At 51.4% G+C, this 5,185-nt stretch overlaps 1 long non-coding RNA gene across 1 annotated transcript; it reads right to left on the bottom strand.

Moving 5' to 3' along the window:
- Nucleotides 1–261: 261 nt before the first annotated feature.
- LOC146398064 (uncharacterized) lies at nucleotides 262–2,815 on the bottom strand. The gene is made up of 3 exons (XR_014820967.1): nucleotides 2,523–2,815; nucleotides 1,513–1,898; nucleotides 262–1,086 (listed from the first exon to the last, which is right to left on the bottom strand). It is a non-coding gene; the product is annotated as an uncharacterized LOC146398064 (long non-coding RNA).
- Nucleotides 2,816–5,185: the final 2,370 nt, after the last annotated feature.

Genomic DNA, 5,185 nt, shown 5'->3' with positions numbered 1-5,185 from the left:
TGAGGTTGCGGGTTCGATCCCTGCCCTTGCTCAGTGGGTTAACGATCCGGCGTTGCCGTGAGCTGTGGTGTAGGTTGCAGACGCGGCTCGGATCCCGCGTTGCTGTGGCTCTGGCGTAGGCCGGTGGCTACAGCTCCGATTCGACCCCTAGCCGGGGAACCTCCATATGCCGCGGGAGCGGCCCAAGAAATAAGCAACAATAACAACAACAACAATAACAAAAAAAAAAAAAAGACAAAAGACAAAAAAAAAATATATATATATATATATATATTTGCTTTATTTATTTGCTTTTTAGGGCTGCACCCGCAGCACATGGAGATTCCCAGGCAGGGGGGTAGAATCAGAGCTGAAGCCGCTGGCCTACACCACAGCCACAGCACCGCCAGATCTGAGCCATGTCTGCGACCTACACCACAGCTCTTGACAACACTGGATCCTTAGCCCACTGAGCGAGGCCAGGGATTGAACCTGAATCCTCATGGATGCCAGTCAGATTCGCTAACTGCTGAGTGATGACAGGAACTCCTGAGCAGATCACTTTTCATGTTTATTTCCTTCCCTTCTCTGCTAAGTTTCTGGTGCCTTCCCCTTTGAACCACCAAGAGCCGACTCAATCAATGCTCGCTGGATTTAAACTAGTGGCTTGGTTTTATGAGAATGTTTTACAGCAAAAGTTCTCAAACTTCAGCATTTATCAGCATCGCCGGAGGACACCACCCCCAGTTTCTCATCCAGCAGGTCTGGGGTGAGGCTTGGGAATCTGCCTTCCTAACCAGTTCCCAGGTGATGCTGATGGTTCCGCCCCACTGTTTTCACTAGACTGAGGTGGTCTCAATTTAAATAAAGTCAAAGTAATCAGAAGCACGAGTAGAAACCAGAGATTTGAGGTAGAAAGGCTGGCTCACCCTTGGAAGGCTAGCACTTCCTAGCGCAGGCTCTAAGCTCACGGGCCTGTAGACTGAATGATGGCGATTGTGGGGCCAAGAATTGGCAAGGACCTGTGTTTGAATCTCTGCTCGACGTGTTGCCAGCTGTGTGATCTTGGGCTAGCTGCTCAACGTCTCTGAGCGTCAGTGTGCTCATCTGTAAAACGGGGATGATAAGAAGTCAGCATTTCTGTTGTGCTTAATACCTATGCATCCTAGGCACGGTAATTGAACGGGTACCCAGCAGCAAGAGATTCAAGTCCAGGCCATTGGGACCCCACACCTAAGTTCTAAGGCCCTCTGACTCACCTCTGAGCCCCCCTCGAAGGCTTCTGTAATGATTTATAAAACACTAACTCAGAGCCTGCTGTTGTGCCTTCAACCAAGTTTGTGGGGATTGTTACAACTGATGCCTGGACATGCTCCTGTGTCCTTATAGCTTGTGCCCAAGGACACCCTAGTACGGGGCTTGACGACTACATGGATAATAGAGTGTCAGACCCCAAGGTCACCCTGAATATATTACGTTATATATGTTAACCAGCGAGAAAAGCTTGTGACCATGTATTACTTAGTAACTTACTGGCTCATGAAGGACTTGAATTGGTTATAGAGCCATGTCCTTTTGTCTTCCCTTTGGACCCCGGCCTCATCTCAGATGAAGCCACCTTGTAGAGCGGGTAGGAAGAACCGCAGCCTTGCAGGTGGTCCTGCTGAACTAAGAAAGTGGGGGCTGGGGAGGAACAGGGGCTGCACGCGGACGCCATCTAGTGGCCAAGGGGAACGGGCATCCCACCACAAGGTTTAAAAGGGGGAACAATTAGGTTCCCTGGGACCTGTGGCTGCAGTAGACGACAGGTCTGAAATGAGGGGGGATCCTCTTCAAGAGGGCTTTCTTCGCGACCAACATTTTCTCCACTCTCTCCCAGCCCCTGTGACAGCCACCCGGTCACCTGAAGTGAAGCCCACCTGGAAGGGGAAGAACAACTCTGCTAAGCGACAGCTGTGGTTTTACTGTTTGTCATCGTTGTGCTTCTTTAGCCCTCGGTTTCGTCCTTTTACTGCAAGAGAGGAAGCAGGGGGTCTTCTAGGCCTCCGGGAACGGAGGTCAGACCTCACCTCCGCGGTTCCAGGGGCCAATCTTCTGACCCTCTGCCGCCCCTTCACTCTCCCTAAAATTTTTCTGGTTGCTGATGAGAGGGAATCTCCTTTCCACCTTCACCCTCCACCCGCTCCCTTCCAGGGGCCACCTCAGCCCCGGGGAAAAGACCACCGCAAACCCTGCCGTTTGTGCCTAGGGAGGGCGCGGGGGGGGGTGCTCTCTCCAGCCCCACCCACCTTCCCTTGTGGGGTTCAGCCCACATGGCACCAAGCAAGGCACTTAAGGGTCCAGGTAACCATCAGGGCCAGACTGCAGGGTAATTACTGATGGGAGAGCCGTGGGGATGGGTCAGTCGGGCGGCAGGTAGAGAATCTTCCCTGCGCCCTTGGATGCCTGAGAGCACGAACTTTTCCTCCTGCTAAAGGCAGGCAGTGCAGCGTCGGCCTCCCTGCCCACGCATGTAGTAGCATTTGCCCTGGACGCTTACTCACTGTGTTCGGAGAGGGCTCAGCTCCACGCCGTGAGTAACCCCGACACCTCAGTTTCCTTTTTTGCCGACGTGAGGTGTGCTCAGAAGCAGGTGAAGCCGCGGTTCCGTCCGCCTCCGTTTTGTGCCTCCGCCAGGGCCCATCACTGAGTCAGAGGGAGAGAGCGCGGAGGGTTGCGCCGGCTCTTATACGCTTTGGCTCAGAGGAGACACGTGTTACTTCTGCTCTCAGCCCAGGGGCTGGAATTAGTCACATGCCTCGATCTAGCTTCGAGGGAGGCTGGGAGTGTGGTCTACCTGGGGATCCGGAAAGAGGAAAAGAGGATGAAATGTTCTTGATGAAAACATGGCATTATCTCTGCCACGCCAAACATCTGTAATAATTGGAGATAAGGGTATATCCCGTCTTGGAGAATCTCATTTTTGTTTTTGTTTTTCCTTTCTTTGGCGGCCCCCACAGCATAAGGAAGTTCTTGGGCCAGGGATCGAATTCGAGTCACAGCTGAGGCAGCTCTGGATCCTTAACACACTGCAACGGGTGAGGGATCGAACCCGCATCTCCACAGAGACAAGCAGAATCATGACCCCAGGACACCACAGCAGGAGCTCTTATTTATTTATGTATTTTTTTAAATTAACAGCAACAATTACAATTTAATCTAATTGTTAATTTAGAATTAACTCTACAAGATATTTATAAAACAACAATTTACATATTAGAAAGGGTATCAAAAGTATGAATTACAGGGAGTTCCCTTCATGGCTCAGTGGTTAACAAACCTGCTTAGGATCCATGAGGATGCAGGTTAGATCCCTGGCCTCACGCAGTGGGTTAAAGATCCCGCCTTGAAGAGAGCTGTGAGGTCACAGACTCAACTCAGATCTGGAGTTGCTGTGGCGTAGGCCAGCGGCTACAGCTCCAATTCCACCCCTAGCCTGGGAACCTCCATATGCCACAGGTGCAGACCTAAAAAAGAAAAAAGAAAAAAAAAGAATTACAGCATAGACAACAGTATGAAGTGACTATAACAACACAAAACTGATGTGAACAATTTCTCTTTTTGTTAACCCTAGTTTAAATTTTGTTAAAGAAAGAACGAACTGTGTTTTAGGAGAATTTGGGGGCCTTTAGGTGAAGATTGAATTTCACACTGTTATATTCCATGTAGAGAAAAAAATAAAAGACTACTCCCCTCGCCCCCCCACCTCCCACCTCACGCCCCAATCCAGCGCACTGTAATTTTGCTCTTGGAATGTGAGCATAAGAAAGGTCTCTGAATGGTACTGCAGTAAATAGGGACTCTATTTAATTCAACATTTCCTAAATTTGGTCATTGAGCCCTTTTTTCTACGTTAGTATCCTTTGGAAGTAATAGCCTGAGGTGCACATTTTGGGGAACTGTCCCTCAAGCGTCAGCTGTGGCCCTTGGTTCTCATGTTGAGCCTGTGTCTGGGCCAATTGGCTATGGGCAGAGGAGCGGGGCTCTTGAGAACGTGGCAGCCCCTGGAAACCATACTGAACGATGGCAAGGGTGGGAGGGGGTAGTTGCCAGAAACAGGAGAGACAGAGCTGACAAGACCGAAACCGAATGAATAAACTTAGTCCCTGAGAGTAAGGTTAGCAGATGCGCTTAATAAGTAACCTCCCCCCCCCCCCCGCCGCCCCCGCCCACACTGCTTCTCCAAATCCACCTTCCCCTTCCCAGCCCAGCGCTGTGATTTGGACAAAGCCACAGAAATGCCCTCATCCAGTTTGCCTGCAGGCCACACAAAGCTAGAGAGAGACTAATCAACATGACTCAGGACCCCATCAGGATTCTGGAAGATATGGAGCCCAAACCCCAGGGGTGATGGGCAGCCACCCCGCCCCCACCTCGGCGAGGACCAGTGCTCTCACACCCACCAGCAGCTCTTTTCCAGGAAGGCAGCACAAGAGGGCAGGCCTCAGGCATAGATGCTCATTGGGAAGGGATCCGAGTCCAGCCTTTGACCTAAAGAATTTCTCCTTGATCTGTTTAGGGCCAGGCCCTTCCCCTCTGTTGGATTCTTCCCGCACTTGCTCAATTGCCAACCTCCTTTGGCCCCGCTGGGCAGCGAAAATTGTTAGGCAGCCTTCCTCCTGGGGGCCGGGGTCTGCTGTTCGGGACCCTCTTCCCGCTTAAACCCTCTGGCGCAAAGCAGCAAAGCCGGTTCCCCAGCACACGACAGACATCTGAGCGCCCACCAGCTCCCCTCACGCCTCTAGAACAAACTCCTGTTTCTTCAAGTGTCTGTGAACATTTGAAGCATGTTTCAGGCCCCCCATGGCCCTGCCCTCCACTTCCACCCCCGTCATTAACATCAAGGCCAGGCTGCCCATCACCCTTGGGGAGGGGGGAGGTTACTTATTAAGCGCATCTGCTAACCTTACTCTCAGGGACTAAGTTTATTCATTTGGTTTCGGTCTTGTCAGCTCTGCCTCTCCTGTTTCTGGCAACTACCCCCTCCCACCCCTGCCATCTTTCAGTATGGTTTCCAGGGGCTGCCACGTTCTCAAGAGCCCCGCTCCTCTGCCCATAGCCAGTTGGCCCAGACACAGGCTCATGGGCTGATTTTTGGCCTTGGCAAAGGGTCTGGTGAAGTTTTTTTTTTTTTTTTTTGGTCTTTTTAGGGCTGCACTGCAGCATA

This window comes from Sus scrofa, chromosome 12 (genome assembly GCF_054392235.1).
Source record: "Sus scrofa isolate SSC_HxYL_T2T_F1_AM1 chromosome 12, Sscrofa_HxYL_maternal_Yorkshire_Landrace_v2.0, whole genome shotgun sequence".
Taxonomy (NCBI): domain Eukaryota; kingdom Metazoa; phylum Chordata; class Mammalia; order Artiodactyla; family Suidae; genus Sus; species Sus scrofa.
The sequence above is the reverse complement of the archived record's forward strand: the minus strand, read 5'-3'. Positions and strand labels throughout refer to the sequence as shown.